At 43.0% G+C, this 21,401-nt stretch overlaps 1 protein-coding gene and 1 long non-coding RNA gene across 18 annotated transcripts in view; both read left to right on the top strand.

Moving 5' to 3' along the window:
- The first annotated feature begins 6 nt into the window (after positions 1–6).
- LOC143328915 (uncharacterized) lies at positions 7–9,643 on the top strand. The gene is made up of 4 exons (XR_013077861.1): positions 7–256; positions 360–485; positions 8,021–8,266; positions 9,485–9,643. It is a non-coding gene; the product is annotated as an uncharacterized LOC143328915 (long non-coding RNA).
- Positions 9,644–10,121: 478 nt separating this feature from the next.
- Positions 10,122–21,401, top strand: part of mbnl1 (muscleblind-like splicing regulator 1) — a 42,181-nt gene continuing 30,901 nt past the window's right edge. For 14 of the 17 annotated variants that reach the window (XM_076744408.1, XM_076744405.1, XM_076744403.1 and 11 more), the window contains exon 1: positions 15,684–15,892. The gene's annotated coding sequence lies outside the window, so the exon portion shown is untranslated. Of the gene's footprint in view, positions 10,261–15,683; positions 15,893–16,623; positions 16,883–21,401 lie in introns of those variants that run through there. The other 3 variants (XM_076744386.1, XM_076744402.1, XM_076744404.1) reach the window with 3 other exon arrangements.

The raw sequence follows: 21,401 nt of genomic DNA, 5'->3' as shown, positions 1-21,401 counted from the left end.
CACTCCACTGACAGGTGCATTCCACAGGTTGATAATAACTGCTCGCTGATATCATGGCGGAAATATTAGCATTCTATTTGATATTAATATTTCGACGTAAAGCAAGAACTTAAGAACTTTTAGCAACAAAATATCTGGTTCGTCTCAATAAGGAACTAACAAGAACACACCGAGGGCGGAAAGACTTTATTTGGTGACAGTGATGCACTATTTTGCGACAAAATAGAGATAACGCTAGGCTACCCCAGCCTTTCAGGTCAGGCCAACAGCCCGAGAAAGCATAATGTTACACGACCACTCTGTTTCAGTGTGAAAGACAATTTGACACCATGCTAATTTTCATCTTTGCTGTTTTCCAGTCCACTGCTCGCTTTTAGCATCGTCCAACTGCAAATTCCGATGATTGACCAGCGGCTGGAAGATCGAGTATCTTCTCACTGTCATGACGACACTCTCTGAGAGACAGAACAAATAACAACAAGTAGGTGAGTCCACAGATATGTCGTGAAAAGTAAAGATACCAACGCTAAAATATATGCATTTCAAAGCAAAACGAAAAGTTAGGCTATCAGAGGATTAAACCAAGAAGCTACAGAACAGCAAAAGCCACAACAACTGAAAACTGACGTAACTGTCAAATACACACATTTTACAGTCCACTGAGGACATTTCTGGGCTAATTAAGACATTTTTTCCCCTTTTACTGAACTTTTCATCAACCTTGAGTGCTAATACTAGCATACAAGTCTACCTCTGCACTGTGCTGTCATGATGGGAACTGTTGCATTCTTTCGGAGATGAGCTCCAGCTCTCCTCTTCAGTCCCATGTTCTCCAGCTCCAACTTTCTGATTTCCGACCGCATCGCACTGATCACCCGGATAATCCTCTGTTCGCTGTCCAGGGTACTGACCACACACATCTCCACCCTGCCTGCACCCAACCCACCACACGACCCCATCTGGCACTTCTATACCTGGACACCTGCAGGCACCTGTGTCCCCTTTTTCATTCAAAGTTGATCTCAAAGCTCAGCAGTGGGCCTTCAAAGAAATAAGCAGCCAATCAAGAGCAGCAATCTAGTCTGTCATCAGACCATTGATAGTCTGGTCACATGTTGGGGAGAGTGGTATTTTCTTCTTAGTGATCTGATGCCTACCACTTTCCCTCCTCCTGTTAAATATTCATCTAGTCTGTCAACGTAAAGCAACAATAGGCACTTGTGAGAGGCGTAGCCTTTGGTCTGACAGTCTGTGTCATGGTGATGGATGACCTAGTTGTGCTTTAAACCCAGACTACTTCTCAGTGTGGCTAAAATGCATAAAGATGCACATATGAATTTCATTTGCCTAAGATATTTATATATCTAAACCTTCAGTTTCTTCTTTGTGTCCCAGATGTGTTGAGTATATGAGGTGTATCAAAACAGATCTCTCAGTTTCCACACTGATATCCTCTTTATTGGAGCTCATGCAGACAGTTTTACTGCATTTATATGCATCTAAAAATGCATACACAGTTAAACTCATAGCACAGTAAAAGTAGATGACTGCTGTGTGTATTCATGTGTGTGTACTTACAATTTACTTATACTTAGCATATGAGGCTTTATAGTAAGAACACCCATGCATTGTGTGTGCACTATTTAGAGATGATGCTATTAACCAGAGAGTGTCTGTATGATGCTGCTCTGCTGCTCTCTAGTGTCCTAGCATCATGCTTAAAGAGGAACCTAACACCAAGCAAAAAAGCATTGTTTCACTGACCTCTTCTGGTTGAAGTTGTCATGTCTGTAAGATGTCTGACAGCAACAGTGATGTTTATCACCTTCCACAGCACGAGCCCTGCTTAAGATTGCATTATAAATGTGTGTCATGGACACTAGTAGAGACCAGCAGACATCATAAACATGAGCACTGTAGGAACAAGATTAGTTGATTCAGTGGAGGAGACTCTTCATTCTGAATTCAAGCAGGAGGCTTGTTGAAACAGAGCACCTTCCGCAGTGTGTAGCTGAATGAGGTGCCTCTCTGTTTGTGGACAGAAAAGTCCAAGGAGGACAAGGGACTGGAGCATGTTGATTATTTGCAAGTAGACTAACATTTCACACTACTGTGTTTTCATCAGAGGCAAAATTAACAGACATATATAGTCACGCTAGAACAGGTGTACAGTGAAGTCGGGGGCCTTCTACAATTACTGTGGGGTTGTGGATGTCTGAGAAGACAATGGCCAACATGCCAATAACGCCTCTGCTGCATACAGTACCTTAACTGCCACACATTATGCATTCAGTCATCATGTTTGACTCTCTTTCTCTTGAAAGCCCCTTCCATTGCATGCTTCTTTGGAATTCTCAGGGGGTTAAGCTTGACCACCAATCATGATGTTTGCCCTCAGGCCACCCATCGATCAGGTATCAAGGATGCATTAACATGACTTACAGATTTGCACATGTGTCAGATGAGAAAATGCTGTGCATTGCCTTTTTTCAGATGACATCCTCTCTGATATTGACAATAAGGATGGTGTCATGTGATCTGTGGTGTTGTCAGAGGAAGTGCTACAGCTACAACCCCAATGTGTGTGTTCACAAGTCATGTTAGTGTTATTGTGGAGAGTGAGCTCTGTGTTGACTTTCAACTGCGTAAATTCAGCCTGTCAGTTGTAGTGCATCTAATTGAGCAATAACACTAACATGACCTCTACAACTCTACTACAATTTACTTCATCCTACAGGTGGAAGATAAAACACATCTATATCTAATATTTGGTTATTTGTGAACTTCTCATTGATTTCTCTGCTAATTTTTGCTTGGTGACATTGCAAACAGACCTTCATGACACACATTTGAGTAGCTGAGCAGAGCATGATATTAAGTTGCTTGTTTGCTCATGTGCTGTTTTGACATGAAATTACAGACTCTAAGTTCCACCCATCCCGCAGTGTGGTGTGTAAGCTGTTTGTCTGCTGATAACAACCGCCTCAGTAACCGAGAGATAAACTCCACATGCTGCTGTAGACACAGCGAGCACGAGATGCTGACAGCGCATGTGACAGATATGCATTGTGATTGTGGCAATGAAGACCCCACAAAGTGAAGGATGTCTGTTAAATTGTTACATACAAAGTCATCCCTTTCAACTGCAGTAAGAACAGCATTCATTACAAAATACATTTAACCTTTACTTTTGATCTCCACATATCATACCAAAGATCCCCAGCAGGTGGCATATGCTGTGATATGAGTCTGACAAAATTAGGCCGAATTCATTTGTGCTGCACTCCATGTGCAAGCACATGACATCCTCCAGCGGCAGGGTAAACCCAAAGGACAATAGTATAAAGTGGTGCGTTTGAAAGCAGAAGTAATTGATTTTTTGCAAGTGATTACAGAAGCAGAATTTAATACACTGCTTTTGATTTCAGCTCTTTTCATCGCTGCTTCTTGCTTTGCAAACATGACACCAGAGACTAAGGACAAATGCGGCTCCCTTCAGAATCCTGTACTCATCATTTTAGCAAAGTTGCTGTTGACCCGGCGCCAACGCCACAAAACAGGACAAGTAATTTAATTTGCCACTGCTGCCGACCTTGAAGCAGGGAATGTAGGCTACCAGAATCCCAATAGGGAGGCTTGAAGAAAACGTCCTGGGAGCTGAGAGAGGGGTCATGCTGTTGTGCCTGTAGCATCACACACAGCCTCCTCACCTCTCCAGGAATGATTATGTCCTTCAGGTTTGCATGAAATTGAGGATATTTGTATAATCTTACTTCTAAAGAATTAGGCCACAGCCAATAATGGATAATGTGATAATGGCATCAATCTGTTATTTAATTTTAGCAGCTGTAGGTCAGAAGATCCAACATAACCATTTAACAATAACACCCTCATGATGCAATTATAAAAGCTTAAAGTCACAGTCAAGGCTAAGGTTTTAAATGTCAACACTGTGCTCTAAATCTGGCCCTTTTCATGGCATGAAATCTGAAAAATGACAAGTATGCAGTGCTTTTGCCTCCCCAAAAATGTTCCCTTGTCCAAGTGGAAAAGACTGCAGTTGTTATGACTTAACTCCATCATGGCGGCGTATGATATGACTGGCCAAAGCACTCCATTAAAGGTCAATATGGACCTAATCCCAGTCAAGATGTGCACCTACGTAAGATATATATAACATTATGACTCACTGGATATGTCACACTGAAGTCTAGAAAGTGTCACGTCCCCATACGAGGGGCACTAGATGAAACAAATAGCAAAGAAGTGCAGGAGGGATTAGGTCACGTCTGCCTTTATTATGTGACACATGCCAAGGATCCGATGGTACCTTTATCGGTCATGTTTACATATCTCAGGAGATAAGTGACATGGCATGATGTTTTGATGCAGTGGCATCTCTCTTGATAAGATTACATACCTTAAAACCTGAGTTTGTTCTGAAAAGCCTTGCAGCAAGATGAAAATGATGCCGATATATCATGAAGTACACGGTCATCATGTGTCTGTTTTGGAATTGTGACTTGTCACCACAATGACAGTGATGATATGACTTTAAGAGGTTGGATCAATTCTCAAATCCCTTAAGTAAAATAAGTGCTCTGTTACTGTGTAACATGTTAGCAATGTCTTTTGTGCAGACACATTTCCAATCCCATCTCTCATCACCCCGACGGAACAAATGCACCAATAACCTCTTCCTGCCATGTGATGTGATGTGATCTGAACGTAATAACGACCATAACTTGTTGCCCCTTCGAGGTGACACCTTAAATCACCCTGGTGAAAATATCCTGGGTCAGAATTCAATATTGGTCGTAAAATCTAAATATAAGGCCCCGGAGACTAAGCTGTTTCACAGAGCGCTGCGGTAGCTGTCTGGCAAAAACACACACAGAGTAATAAGGCTCGAAAGTGGAGCTACTGCTGCTTACAAGAGAGTCTCTACTCTCGGGATTATTAGTGTACTGTGTGTGAAATGTTGTAATAACTTTGAAGAAGTGTGTTGAAAGGAGCTTTGAATCCCGTGCTATGCATCCTTGTCTTCCAGCATGCCAGTGATTCAAATAGAGACCTGTAGGTGTTCCAGCCACTCGGCATCGTCTTTAATGACATAGCTCATAGCCACAGTCCCATCCAGCAGCCTTCATTATGACTCAGTAATCACAGGCTGCATTTGTTTTTCTTTTCCTCTCTCCTCTCTCTATCTCTCTCACTCTGTCTTTGGAAACCTATTTGCCTCTGTCTCTCTTCCCCCGTCTGTTTGTCCTCCTCCTCTGAGCAAGACGAATCCAGTAGTGAGCAAGAGCCGCTACTGGAGAAAGTGTTTGTTGACTTTTCGGCACAGACTGGTGCTCTGTAGGGGAGCAGTCTGTTATTTATGGCTCAGGCTTCTGTGATTGGCTGAGGAGAGATATAATTATGTCTGGCACTCAGCTTAGCTAGTTTTAGAATTACAATAGGTGCCATGTTGAGTTCACTGGTTGCTATGTTACAAAGTGGAAAGTCTTGTACGTATAGAAAATGTTTTTGATATAGACTAATGTCTGGTGTTGAACCCTTTTCCCATACTTACCCTCATCCCAATAAGGCGTAGTTACTTAACACTGCAGGCCATGTGATAGTTCATCACTGATATTGTTATACAACCCCAATTCCAAAAATGCTGGGACGCTGTGTAGAACATAAATAAAACAGAATGTGATCATTTGCTAATTTTGACATGTACTCCATTGAAAACAGTGCAAAGACATTATATTGAATGTTTTAACAGCTTCGTTGATTTTTGTGAATATATGTTCTGAATTTGATGCAGCAGTTCGTTTCAAACAAGTAGGGACAGGAGCAACTAAAGACTGGGAAAGTTGTGAAATGTTCCAAAAACACCTTTTTGGAACATTTCACAGGTAAACAGGTTCATTGGTAACAGGTGATAGTATCATGATTGGGTATGAAGGGGGCAAAGGCTCAGTCGTTCACAAGCATGGATGAAGCGAGGTTCACTTCTTTGTGAACACATGATAGTATAAAGGGTATTACTACCTGACCTCAGGAAGACTTTGTAAAATTGCATCGATTGCAGTGATTGCATTTTACGTGGTGTCCCAACTTTTTTGGAATCAGGATTGTATGAGACTAGAGACTGTCTGGGATCTTGTTTGTGCTCAAGGACAGGTTTGCAATTTTGCACAGAATGAGGACTGTGAATTTTATCCTCTCATCGCTCACATCGGAGGCACTTTAGGAATGGATCTTTTGAAGGCCAATATGAGCAGGAGGAATGATAACGGAAAGGGAAAACTATTTCAGTGTTTTTACGGGCACCTGACTATTCTTTAAGAGAGATTTAAAAAAGCTATCCTTTAATCTCTTGATAGGGCGTAAATGTTGTTTCCTTTAACCAAAGGGTGCATTATGTACTACTGGTGAATCAAATGACCTGCAGTGCACACCAGATGTAAGTTATCGCATCTCAACATTTGACTTGTTTATTAAGAATTCACGTCTGTAACACTGGATGCCTGGCTGTTATCTAAATGCACTGGCAAGACAGTCTGATGGTATTATTTAAATACCACCCGACTGTAATTTAATGTTTTATTGATGTCTCTTGTCACTCGATAGCCTCTAGTTATGAAGTTCCTCATCTAATTGCATGCTGTGGTGATGACAGTTGCTGAGCTCATCGTTCACATAAATGATGTTAGATGGCAGAAGGATTTTCCAAGGAGGTGCAAAGATTTCCAGTGAGCTGCACTACCTATGGAGGGGTCAGATATGGAGCAGGCAGGATAAACAACTGTCAACAACCATCTTAATAGTTGGTGAACTTAAGCCAAAGACTTACTAAATTACTAAATTTTCTTAAGAAATTGTGAGGGGAGATTAATTGAATTAACAGTCCACGCCACAAGAGGCATGAATAATTCTCTTTATAAAAGCAGTTATGAGTGGATATCGCCCTAGAAGCCTTTATGTCTTCATTATGCAGGGTGGCCAGACAGAGACCTTGAATAGACTAATGGGATTATGTCAGTTTGACATAACTCACAGTAAAACGGTAGCCATGTACTTGTGTGCTCCTCATAGGAGGTGGGAGGCGAATATGAGACTTCATCTCTGCACCACAGATAATCCTATTGTGTCTTCCACACCATGGCTTATGCGATCACCGTCTTCAGTAGTACATGTGCAGTCATATCACAAGCAGAAAACACAAGGATGGGGCAGGAGTGAAGACTCAATGAGTAATCCTCATCTAATCCATTTATTTTAAATACATTGCCTGCCATGGTTAATAAATAGTGACGTGTCTATCATTTTCATGAGTGCCGCTGCCTTGCCCAGTCTCTTTTGAGAAAGAAAAACACACATCAACACATTAAATTTTATTTTGCTGTCAAATAAGTGCATGTCACGGGAATTTAAGCAGTTTATGTCACACATTTCTGCAGTTGTAGGTTTATTTATACCAAACAAGTTGGAAGGAAACGTACTCACTTTTTAATGCTCAAACACTAAAATGCAATACTATCTATCTTGTGTAAGTGTAAGTTGAGCACCTGCCTTCTCTCTCTCCCTCTGTCACGTGAAAATCAGCCAGATCACGATGGAGAAAAAATGCTCTTCTGGGCGGGCAGCATCTAGTTTCATTGCAGACTGGAGTTACAAAGATTACATGACACAGTGTCAGGGCCTGGCCCAGTGCAGAGTGTAAATATAGACCCACTGATTAGTCCTCTTTTTACACCTAATTACTGGTGTGATTTCATAACAAGCCGATGTGATCGTGGCCAGTGTGTCTCAGTCATCATCCCAGAAGATAAGATGATTATTAAAGTGCCCAAACTGGAAGTTTCATAAGCTCCTGATGCGACATCAATCAATAAGAGCTTTGTTAAAATATTTTCATATTTCCAATTGTGCAAGGTTACAACTTTTAAACCTATATAGTAAATAGACTATTACCTCTCTCTCTCTCTCTCTCTCTCTCTCTCTCTCTCTCTCTCTCTCTCTCCAGCTCCTTGGTGTAGCTATAGGAATGCAGTAGTGCCACTTGCAGACTGCAGTGTCCAGAGAGCCCTAAAAAGGGAAGGAGTCTCACTCTGATTCCTGGCAGCTCGTGGAGCGGAGGAGGCTAAATTAGGCCTGGTTTCATTGACTTCCATTCCCCCGAGTCTCAGCAGCTCTGCAGCCCAGAGGAGTGGAGGCCGTCTGGTGCTCAGGGCCTCTGATGCTTGCTCAGAGCTTCTCCAGACACTGCCTGGTAAGTTAAAGTGTCAGATGGAGAGATGATATGTCTAGAAAGCCTGAGATGAGAGGTTGCATCTCTTGATAATATGAGAGAACGCAGAAAAAAAACAAAAAGGGTGACTAGCATCGAAGGTTCTGTGATGTTTAACCTTTCAGCATCAATAAATCATCACCAACTTAACTTTGGTAATAGGATAATTATACAAGTTAATAAGCTCTGTTGGTTTTTGTAAAGATAATTTTGCTATATTACAATATGGCAGTAGGTCCCATTTTGGCATGTGAATGAGGCACCTATTTGGGACCGCACTTGTGTGGACACAAGTTATTAGCCAATCAACTAATCATAAATGATTTCTTTCTCAGATTGTTCCCGCATAGATATTTTAAGGCATGAGGGGGCATAACTATCCATTATTTCTCAAGAAAAAAAGAACAAATTGGAGAAAAGTCATAAAAAATAAACATTATTTTGTGTTACAGAAATGTATTTTTTTTTTCTTTAGATTGATTTGATTATCTTTTGACACCTTAGATTCATGTTGTGACTCCATAGGTGGTCTAGACCCCTGGGTTGGGAAATACTACTACATGCTACACAAAGAAATTGCTTGGTAGAGAACAATAAGAGGTCTGTTAAATGGATTATTTTCCTCAACTCCACCTTCAGCTCAGTGTTCATTCAGTTAGTTCATTACAGCTATTTAGGCTTACCTGTATAGATATCCATCTTCAAATGTAATTGTGAAATGCTGCCAAATAATGTAGATGCCCTCTTTAACTGCACTTTTTATTCTTGTTTTGTGCATAAAAGTCACCAAAATGCCATCCTGGTTTGGTCAGAAAACCTCTTTATATGCACTATTTGGTATTAGGAGCTTCAAGTATGTAGTGTGATAACATTATGTTTGCAACATGACACAACATGCAGAGTTTGTGAAATATGTGTTGTCATAAACACTAGAACATTGACAAGAGACAGATGCTGCAACTTGTCTTGACGTTTTGTTTATGGTAAACACGCCAAGATTTTGTAATTAGTTTAATAATGATGTTTTATGTTCAACAGATTAGGGTTGTTAACCATCAAGTAATGTATTGCACATAACATGCAAATGCTTTTTTGTTTTCTGCTGATAAAATGCTTGTCTGCCTCCCACTCTCCTCTGCTGTTTCCCCTTTGCTGTGCTGTCCAGTGTGATTGACCGTGTCTCTTTCTCTGTGCTGGCAGTCGGAGACAGGTGCTGAGTGCTGCTGAGTGTTGCTGTGTGTGTGGGCTCCAGGGGCCTGGTTCAACATTCCAGCAGCAGTTTGATAGACACAGTCCTTTGGGGAGGAAGAGGAGGAGGCCAAATGCCCGCACCAACCTCACAGAAGAATAACTGAACGGGTAAGTGAAATCCTGTGACGACGTACCCGCCATGGAAGGGTTGTGATAACATACTGCAAGTCGCCTTTCTTTTTTAAGTCCCTCACCAGCAGCTTTTACAACACCCCACTTCCTGATTTAAAAAGCAGTTTCACTGCTTATCTCTGAGGCTGCAAACTGGTCTAATGTCACAGGAAGTTCCTCTTTTCACTCACTCACAGGCTGCAAGTAAGGCTATGCATATCTGTGTGCATATACATTAGACACAAAAAGCGTAACGCACCATTGTGAAAATGGAGAGAAAGAGGAAGTTATAAAAAGGGGATGCAGAGAGGGGCGGGGAAAGTAACAAGGTGTCCATATTTGGCATCAGTAGATAATGCAGGCAGAAGATGCAAATTAGATAAGGAGTGGTTGTCATGGAGACTTGATGTTGCGCAGTGATGGTTCGCTGTAAACCTGACCACATTTGTGGTATGGCCGTTGCCAAGCAGAAGGTGCTATTATGAGAGTGAGAGAAGTAGAGGAAGAGAGAAATGAAGATGTCAGTTCATCCCACAATGCACTGCGTCAGTGTGACCTCTGCTGAAGCGACTTCGCCTGTCCCAGTGGCACGTCAGCGTTTAACAGACACACAGGTAAGCTCACTGGCTATGAAATCACTTTTGGTGGGATTAATGTCTGTTGATAGATTTAAATGACTTTTGTTATTATTCAGTATTTGCTATTAATTTGTTTCATAAGATTCCATTATTGTGTAATGTATAATAATGCTAACTTTGTTTATACAGCACCTTTCATGTATATAATGCAGCTTTACAGTGTGACATTACGAACAAAATAGTAGAAATAAATGCATACAATACAGCTCAAAGTGCTTTACAGTACGGCATTAAGAACAAAATGCAATAGAAGAGATACAGAACAGATAAATAAGTTTGTAAAAATAGAATAAAAGATCCTATAAAAAGACAAAGACATAAAAGTAGCAAAAAAGATAAAACAAAATTGCTCATGATTCCCGTTCCCCGAAAGTGAAACTGATCCTTCGCAATGATAGAAAGGCAACCTTTGCAGTATTTTTCTCTGTATGCAACTTTATGTAATGTTACAACTTCATGATACAACTTTATGCTAATGTTTCTCTGTACTGTGAAGCATTTATAAGAAGTTTGCGATCTAAAGAGGCTTTATTTAATATTTGCAGCAGTGTCACTGCTAACTACATTCAGACAGAAAAATAGCTGAAAGTTGGTGTGAAAGGTCTCTTTGCAAAGGGTGTTTCCATTTGTTTTCATTTTATCTCCAAGATAAGCTTCAAGCTTGAATGGGGCATACACACATACACACACAGACACACACACACACAATGGTGTCAAATGGGGACAAGACAGTGTGCTATTTCCTCTCTATATTTCAAACCTGACAGCTTGAATTGCACCTGCTTCCCTTCATTGCGTCAAAGTGGAAAGAAGTTAAGAGAAAACCACAAAATATGCAGCAGGGAAACATGGCTGCAAATTCGCACCAGAAGCAGGGTATTTGTCAGCATACACACATTTACAACTTACCACTTTGATGTACATTTTTAGTGATGCGTAGCAAATATAGAGTAGAACCAGTGAGCTAGTTTGGAGGAGCACCCCACATATTCTAAAATAAAACAACATAGGCAGAAGTTGTCTGAAGTAATATTTTGCTTTCTTGTTTGGTCTGGTTTGTGAGACAATTTAGAAATTCAAAAAAAAATCTGTAGACAGACTGTAATAAAAAAAAAATATCATAAAACAGTTGACAAACACATCCTCCTGGGTGGTCCTTGAATGCAACACATACGTAATGGGTACATATCGTGACATCCATCACGGGTGAATCAAGAAAAGATGCAGAATGTTGCGCTTTCCGAGAGGAATGGACGAACCTAAATTAGTTTGTGGGGACGCATTCAGATGGTGAAAAAGGCCCATCTCGAGTGTCATTACAGCTTGAAACATGCTGAACTGGATGAGTTGTAAGGACAAATGCACTTGGACAAAGATAATGTCCTTCAGTGCAGTTTGGATGCCCAACACGCAGATTCCACCAGACCACATTCTGACAGACAGTGTGATGTGCGTCGTCTCTGTCAGGATTCCCATTCATCCATGTCATGGTACTTCTAAGTGCTTTAAAAGGCTACTAGACTTGCAAGCCTAGTTGCCTTTTAAAGCAGTTAGAAGTACCATGATCCAGATGAATGAGAATCTTCACAGACATATGGCTACACACTTTGGGGACAACTCACTATTGTGGGCAGTTTTTTTTTTTTTTTTTCAAAACTGATTCTTGCAAAGACTCAGTTCTAATCCTAACCTGGAAAATCTGCTGCGAGTAGCATCATCATCACTACCGCCAGACATCAGACACATCGCCAAAACCAAGCAGTTCCAGCTATCGCATTAGAGGTTAATGTGATATATGTGTTTCATAATTTAGTATGGACCTCGAAGGTTTTTATAAAAATTGAAATGGCTCTTGATAGGGAAAAGGTTCCCCACGCCTGACCTAAAATAAGCTGTAGTGAAACGACTTCCTGCTGCGGGTCTTTCTGCAAGCCTGTGTACTGTTGCAGTTGTTGCTGTGATGGTCTGTAATGGGAGTGTAATGTGTATTTGCGGCCTAAGTGATAGATGAGCCGTCAGAGTTTGGCACACAAAAGCTCTGGGACATTTCCTCAGTGGAGTGAGAGTTCACGTCAGCCAGCCAGTGTCATTTACAGAGGGCTGGGAAATAGCAGAGCGCTGAGATGATAGGGAAGCTTAAGGTGGAACGCTGGGTTCATCAGGGAGGAGGGAGACGAAGGGGTGGACAAAGGGGAAAGGTTAGGATTTGATGATTTGACAGGGGCACAGGGGTCACCCATGCTGTACTGTGTCGTCTGAGGGTTAATGTGATTGATTATTGAAGATTAGAGTGTGACAGAGCTTCTGGAATATTCTGCTACAACTACTTTTTTACCCCGCTCTTTTGCAATTTATTATTTCCTTTTCATACATCTGTAAGACTTGCAAAAGAACGAACCGATGCAACAGAGAATTCTCCGATTCCCACAATGCAACTTGATAATGACATTATTTCTCAGACTTGACAATGCTCCCTCCAGAGCCATGAGAGACATTATACGACTTTTCTTCAAAGACTGCGTAGCATGGCTAGTTCACTGATCTTGATGTGTAAAATCAGTGGCAATCCCCTTAAACTGCACCGCATACGCACACACCTCTTCCTGTTTTCAGTTAGTTAACATTGGAACGTGTGTGAACAGTTTGCTCAAGCCCAGTGTGTTGATTCCCTTTGCTCTTTGCTCATACTTAAACAGCTCTACAGTCTCATTGATCTGCAAGAGAGAACAACGGTCAAACCATCCTCTTATCTGTGAGATAGAGGGCATGTGGAGCAGGAAGTTAAAGTATGTGGCTGATTTCACTTCAGTTAAAGAAACATTAACTAGAAAAGGAGAGAAAGGAGAATAGGGTCCTGGTGCACATCTGATCAGATTATATGCAGAATGAAACTTTATTTGTAGAACCAAATGAGCAAACCATCTGGTGACTGCAAGGCTTGGCTCTATCTCTAATTGGACCAGGGGAATAGGGATCTGTGGGTTGTGACACATAGACAAGTGGTTGTGGTTGTTCAGGGGCAAATTTAAGGGAATTAAGATGTAGTCATAAGCGAGAGAAAGCGATGAAAAGACTCATGGAGAATGGTCATGAATAGGAAATATAGACTAGCAGGGAAGAGGAGTAAATGAAGGACGCAGAGACAGAAAGGAGCAGAAGCACTGGCACGCACTCAGCTGCAGCAGAAGAGGGGAAATTCCACGTCAGTGTCTGAGTTTCACAGAGAGACCAGATCTTTGGAGGCGTTGCGAATGTGTCTCCTATTGAGCCAGAGCAACATCAATCACCATGTTTCTTCATTATGGGTCAAGAAAAACTTCATCTGGAGGTTGGAGTGACCTGCTGCTTCCATTGATCATCAGTCAAACAGATTGGTTGGCTAATCTGAGACATACTGTATGTGTCCTAGCACGGCTGCTTCCATGGATGGAAACAGATATCCTTCCATCACTAATGAATGATGGTTGGAAATAGATCAGGGCATGCCCTTTGCTAATAATGGCACTGTCCATCAAAACACGATCATCTCAGAAAAGTAGTTCTATGGCACCTACCTTATGCATGAAGTATACACCAGGTGTTTTGTTCTGTCTGGCATATTGGCACATTGCACCAGAGTGTTGGCTAGGTAAAGGGTTAGCACTGCAGCTAGGGCTCTACCACAGATTGTCACCCAGGGTTTATGGGCCTGCTGTGTAAATTAGACATGACTTATCACCAGCTTTGTATCAAGCAGAACTGTGCAGCGGTAGAAACTGGTCCAGTGAGCAGGGTGGAACAGAAAGAGAGATAGTTTTACATAGGAGAGGCAGTGGTGTTATACATGTATATGCAAATGTACTGAAAAAAAGGGTTCTCACATCTCCCTACGAACAGGGGTGCAGGTGTGCGGTCAAACCGGATTCAGCTGCAATGTGCAGAATTTGCTTTTTGTCGAAGTGAAAATACATTTCAGAGCTAATTTCAATATTCCAAACAGGCAGCGTTATGAATGCACTTTGTCCATGATCACAATCAGATGAAGTGAGTCACAGTGACAATATGTGGGATCAGTCAGAAAACCTGGCGCCGGCACACGGCTCAGAATCTGTAAAGATTCCTGCAGATGCCAAGGCCACTATCTCCATGGCTACCGGATATTACAGCATCAGGTCCAAATCAAATTCTTGGAGGCTCCTTTAGCCTCTCTGGTTTTCCCCAGGATACAAGGACTATGGCAGCAGAAGCCTTGAGTCAACAACAATACAGGCGAGCTGGCAGCAGCAGTTGCCTCAGCGTTGTCTCAGTTAGCCTTTTTTATTATATGCTGCTGACCTACAACCAAACTGCACTGGTCGGCATCTTTTGGAACATTTCATTTCCACACTATTTACACTCCCCGTGTTACTCTGAATGTAAAAGTGCTTTCCAGTGTAGTCCAGTTTGATTTAGTGCAGTTCAGTGTGTCCTGCTTTTATGGTGTGGGCAAGAGCTGTGAGTGCGAGGCTGAGCTGAGGTGTCTGGGGGTTGCACACCACAGCAGAAAGGCAGTATGAAAGAGAGAGAAGGAGATCCAGACAGAAGCCAGAACTAATCTGTCGCAAACTCCCTGTAAATGTCTTTCCGCAATTCTTTCCTCCACACCCCTTAATCTATTCAATTTTTCCAACTGGTGTGTTTCTCCTCATTCATCCTTTTCTCATTAAATCTCCTGTTTCTGTCTTACTCTGTCCTCTCTGGTGATATTTATTATGACTATCCTGGCTTTTACTTCAAGTACCCTTCATCACTCTGCCTGACCTTTTCTCACTTCTGTGTTGCTAATTTCCCTTCTTTTCTCCTTATTTATCTTTTTGCAGTGTTTTCCCAATGTTTCCTTTCTCCCTCCCTCTCTCCTTCCTCAGCTTCACTGGATAGACAAGGGCAGTGTTGCTGTAACTGAACCAGCACTTCCTGGTGTTGTTTTAGGGGGGTGGGGGGTGGGGGGGCGTGGCCAGCCTTCAGTGAGGAAGAGAGGGAGGGAGAGGGGACTGCAGGATCTGTATGCCCAGTGCAGTCAGGGCTCCCTCCTCCTCCTCCTCCTCTTCTTCCTCCTCCTCCTCCTCCTCCTCCTCCACAGCTGTTGCTACTGCCACCCAGCGAGCACCACTTTCCTCGGGCAGCAGACAGACGATCCAGAGGCTGGGGAGTCAGTAGAGACACAGCCCAGCCCGTCTCAGCACAGCTCAGCACAGCCCAGCTCAGCCACTTCAAGAGGCAGGGGAGGGGAGACACTAGCGCACACAGCCAACGCTGCAACGCGCACACACTCACACAATCACACAGACAAACACTCCTCCTCTGTCTCTCTCTCTCTCTCTCTCTCTCTCTCTCTCGCCCTCTCTCTCTCACTCTGGTGCTCGGCTCCGCACGGTTCCTCCACTCATTCGCTGCTGATTCACTCGCTCACTCGCTTGCCTCTCTTCTGCCAGTCGCTCTGCCTTGCTGCGCTCTGCCTGCCTGCCTGAGAATGGTCCAGCCGGTGCCTGGGGGTCTGCTGTCGTGGCCTGTCTGAACACACGCATAAACACAGAGTCAATCGACAGGCGGAAGTGCGCACACACACACAAACTGGAGAGCAATGTGAGAGGTAAGAGCTTGGTTCATAGCCCTCCTCCTTGTCTCATTGGTTTATCTAGATCTTTCCTCCTGTGTGTGCTGCAGTCTTTACTTTCCAAAGTAAGCGTCCGTGCATTGGAGCATAGGTGGAGATACAGGGGTTGTTTGCCTTAGTGTTTGCTGTATGTGTGTGTGTGTGTGTGTGTGTGTGTGTGTCCAGTATGTGGGCCACAGGGTTAACATCTATTTGTTACAGCTTGTTTTATAGAGAAAGGCACACGCAGACTTGCACATACACACACAGACACACAGTAAGACACATTCTTGGCTCAAAGCAGACAGTCACACAATAGCTACTTCCTGAGGGTAGCGCTAGTTAGCAAAAAAATTTGCTGGTGTGTGTGCATGTGTGTGTTTGGAGGGCCGTGGTTGTTCCAGGAAGCAGTGGAGAGGATCAATAGATCGCCCACTCAGCTTTCATTCCCTCCGTCTGACTCAACAGTGGACATGTTAGGAGTTATCCTGCAGGGCTTGGTTAACATGGAGAATGGTAAAATTTGATTGTCTCTTACCTCTTCCCTCCCTTGCTGCGTCAGCCTAAAGGGGGAAGCATGGTTTTGCATGTGTGTATGTGTGTTTCTACGTGTGTGTGCGCTGTGTAAGGCAAACTCCCGCCCCATTGCATGTAAATTATGTGTGACATGTGAAGCTGCTGCTACCTTATATGGTGAGCACAGTATTTCAGTACAGTTGGATCTTGCCAAGCATTCCGGGTCGCGGGAGGAGAGAGTGTGTGAGAGGGTGACTCTGTCTGTGGGAGTGTGTGTGTGTGTGTGTGTGTGTGTGTGTGTGTGTGTGACTAAGTGAGTGTTTTCATGCGTCTGACAGAGGGGGAGTATCTGAGAGAGAGGAAGAAAGTTGAGGAGAGAAGGAAAGAGGGGCAAGAACGAGAGAGAGACAGGGAGAAGGAGACCCAGTAAATGGAGGGATTTAACTTGTCGATGTTTAAACTGGAGTGAAAGTAAGTAGTTTCTCACTTTATTAAGTCTTTGGGGAGATAACGGGAGATTGGCCCGTAATGCGTTTCTGCCTTTCAGCGGTGAAGTTTGTCAGTGTGGATCATGCGAAGGTAAATGGACTGAAAGTGTCTCCTTACGTGCGATTGTATTTGTCCAATTCAAATACAATAATGTCTACGTGTATTTTTTTGTAGGCGTTAAATCTGTCACAATGTCCGAAACAGCAGGGATGGTTCTGGTATATACATATGGTTTGTGAAAGGCAGGGGATCTTCAGAGCTTTAAACTCTAGCCTTCCTTCCCTCTTCTCCCCTCTTTGTCCCCTCTCCTCACCACCTCTATCCCCCCACCCCACCCCACCCCTTGCCTCTCTGGGTTTCCTCTTGGTGGTGTGTCCGTGGTTGGGGCGATGATGAGGAATGTTGTTGTTGTGACTTAGAGGGTGGTTCAGACAGTAGCACATACACACACACAGAAGTACGTACACACATGGAAGCATGTGCAACACGGCCAGATGTATGGCAGATTACATTTTTGAGACTTTGTAAAATGTCCATGGTAGCTCAGCTGCAGGTAGACTGTCAATTTCTGCCTAGCAGAGGCCTGAGGAACGTGCTCTTGTTGTCAATGTGAATACTGTGGCTAATAATGTCAAAGGTATTGTTGCTCTCTCTGTGTATTGTTGTCTATGTGTGTGAACTCAGGGGCAAATTGCTCTGCATTTCTGTGTGTTGCCTATGATCTAAGATCTGCCCTACAGACAGGATTATGTGCATGGCTGAATCTGCGATGACAGGTTAAGCCTTTATTACACGGGGGCTTTGCTGTATGTTCCTACTGTGTTATGACCACATTTCAACCCCTCTGAGGAACCGTTTGACACAGCTTTGGTTGAGTAAGACACCTTCCACTTAATGAAATTCAAAGCTAAGCTAAAACCATTTGACTTCAGCCACTGTCAGAGACATATTTGAGTCATTTCCCTGCCCCAGTATTTACGCATTTCTATTCTTTTCAGGTAGCCGATAATGATTATTATCCAGATATTGCAGTACAGAGGCATCAAAGCCAGCATCTACCTGTATCTGAGCTATAGAACAGTGCTAATAAGCAGGGCGAGCAGCATGTGGAAGCTGCTATTCGTGGACCCAGTAATAAGTGTCTACTTATTTCTTTATTGTTCTGTCCAGAGGTACATGTGTCAACATGAGCCTGTCCTTGTTTTTCTTCACCCCATCAGCTCCTGCTTACAGCCTTGACATCTTAAACTCCCCGTCTCTGAAGCAGAGGCAGGCGGCTGTAACTTTAATAACATACGCCTGACCCATTCTCTCTCTCACACTCTCTTTCTAGCTACCTCACTACCCAACCTTTGTTTCTATTATTGTGACAGCAGTGGCTGTTTGCCTCACTATATTAGAAGTAGGGCCCCAACAAGCACCAGTGGATGTGGGTGCATTAGCACGGCCCGACCTTCATGAAAATGACTGACTAAATGAAAATTACACAGATAACTAGTGCAGATGATAAAATTGGTCACCGGCGAGGTATGTTTGCATGTTATATCCTGATAAAGAAGCTAAGCGTGTGCTGTTTGCACCTTGTGGTAATGGCATATATGATTAGGCGCTGGTGTATGCTCAGGGATGAAAAAGATTCTGTTCTGTATGTAAATCAAAATGTATAAACAAGAAACATTCTGTTGTGGTATGAGACTGACAGTTTATGCTAGTTTTCAGTTAATTTTAATTAAAAACTGCTATGACGTGTTTGGAAAAGACAGAAAGTCACAGCACTAATTAAGTTAGAAATAATATTCTTTTTCATTGGCCTACGGTATTATTTAAGTCTGTATATGCCATCTACAGATAGGTGCAAAAACAGCTTCAGTGCAACTTGGCATAGAGTTTATACGTTCTACACTCTACCGGAGTGATCACCAATCCTCCAATAGATGTCCCCTCATCGAATATGCCCGTCTAAAGTCTCCCACAGCTATTCAATTGGGATCCGTTCAGGTTGTTCTCAATTTGTCATCTGTTTGTATATGTGGAAATCAGCCTGACTATGTCTCAGCAGCACACAGACAACCTAAATGTGAGCCAATGAGCCACTCATTAAACCATAAGGCCAGCCATTATCCTCACTGTCCGTTGACTTCACCACATCCTTACACACACACACACACACACACACAAAGATGCAGTGTTGCCCACAGTCAGATATTCACCACAGCTTAAGAATACTCTGTGCCAGGACACATAGTGGTTTGTGTGTTTGGGTTTGCATTTGTGTGTCTTGCCAGTGTGTGCTTGTGTGTATGCGCATAGCTCTGTCCATGTATGCTAAACAAGAGACCTAATTGTCTCCAGAGGTTTGTTCTTGGAGGAATCAATAGGCATTGTTTGTTATGCGTTCCTAGCCTAAGACTTACTTTCAGAAACACGGTATTTAATCTGATAACAAGTAAGCCAGCTAAACTAATAGACGAGAGGAGATGACAACTTCATGCTGATGACAATAAGGAGGTCGATAACAATACAAACTATGGTGATACTCAAATATAGCAAGAAATTACTTTACTTTTGCAACACGCTCTTGAGCATGTGAGCTCTGTTCATCTATAACCTCTATTCATAACAAACCAAACTTAGGTGTAAATAAATTCATTTATTTTTCATTCAATGTGCTGTTGCATTAGCCCTTAAACCCGTCTTGGGTAAGGTTGCTCAAGCCAACATGAAAGATCCCATCATCAGAAGAAATGCAGTTTACTCAGGGATGCATGTGGCATCGAAGAGCTATGGCGGATAGAGCAGCAGCCCTCAGCCTCTCAGCATGTGTGTGTCAGTATGAAACAGATCAAGAGACAGCGAGGAGAACACGCTCACGTGTCCACATATGCACTAGTGTGTATGTGTGTAAGCAAAGGTCAGTGAGGGCAATATTGACATGCTATACTCTGAACACATGGAGGAGCAGCAGCGAGGCCTGGGGTGTTGCATTTCCTCCAGCGTCCTCCGCTCTGATGACCTGTCTCAGCACACTGTCACCCTGACTCCACCTCTGTCAATATGCTGAAACCACTCCTTTAACTGAACAGCAGCAAAGCAAAGAGCCCAACGCCTCCTCCTCTGCAGTCAAAACTGAAAATAGGAGCTCAGGCTAAAAGCTACAGTTTGTTACTAGGTCTCCATAGCAGATGTTGCACTATAACAAGCAGCACTTTTTTCAGCTTTATCTCCACTCATACTACACCAGTTCACCCCCATGCAGTATTTCTTATGCGATTATGCAGAATAGAGCCTCCAGCAACTCATGACCTATGGTGTTAAGTGATGTTAAAGCAGACTAATAACATGCCACTCACTCAGTCATATTTCAGGAAACCTTACCATAACTGTGAGCCACTCCCTCTTTCTTGGTGTCTCTAGCAGTTAGTCACAGTGACAACTTCAAGACCGGCCCCGGTTAGCAACAAGCACGTTACTTTGAATGCCCTCACTTTTCAATCGGTTAAGACATGCCTTAATAACAAAACACCTCTCTGTGTTTAAGAAAACCTAATGACATGTCTGAGCGCCATCCATCACACTCCACCGTGCAAATCACTGGCAGGTTTTATGCATAGTTTGCTCTTTCAGTGGAAGTGGAGAGTGGTTTCGACAGCGTCTTCACCTCGTCGACAACAAATTTATTTTGTGACTCATAAGCGAGAGAAAGCAAAAGACGGCCAGGCGCGCTTTTCATGTTAGAAACTGTTGAGGCATATGCTGGTGTCACATGACCATGGGCTGATGGCAATGTCCTGATATTGAAGACACGCTTCCTCTTTTTGCAGCCATGTAATGTTTCTGACCAAAAGTGTGATAAAAAGCACATGGCCTCTCTTGCTCAATCTCCCTAGCCATATTCCCTTCCGCCAGTGTGGTTGACCTTGCACCAGATTGCAAGACCTTGGAGTCTGAGGGAGTGCTGCTGAGGATGCTGGAGGAGAACGCAGGCCAGACAGTCACATTGAGGGCACAAAGGCAGAGGCATGGATGGAGATGGGGAAGGTTGAACAAACAAAGTGGAGGAGGGTCCACCAGTTAAAACAGTATAAATTCGGTGGTTGCCGCAGAGAAAAAAAATCACTTTAAACAGTCGAGAAATTGATACCATGGAGAGAAAGAGCACCGACAGTTAAAGTGGAATTAGATAGAGGGAGTGGCACACTGACAAGAAAGACCATAGACATGAAGAAATCAATAGGGGTAGGACGGCCATGTCCAGACATGATGGATCATAACGAGCGCTCATTATTGCTCTGGCACTGTCTTACACCATACTGCATCGTCTCTCTCTCTCTCACACAGATATGTACTCATCTGACTCCAATAGAAACCATAGAAACAGATTAGGCAGCCAGACAGAACGCAGGGGGCGTCAGCTTTTCATGCATCAAGTCATCACATTCTCTCATTTGATTGAAGGCAGCCCCTGGCGCCTTCAATTTAAAAAAAATTATAATAGAAGTCT

This window comes from Chaetodon auriga, chromosome 12, assembly GCF_051107435.1.
Source record: "Chaetodon auriga isolate fChaAug3 chromosome 12, fChaAug3.hap1, whole genome shotgun sequence".
NCBI classification, from domain to species: Eukaryota; Metazoa; Chordata; class Actinopteri; order Chaetodontiformes; family Chaetodontidae; genus Chaetodon; species Chaetodon auriga.
This window is presented reverse-complemented; position numbering and strand designations above follow the sequence as displayed.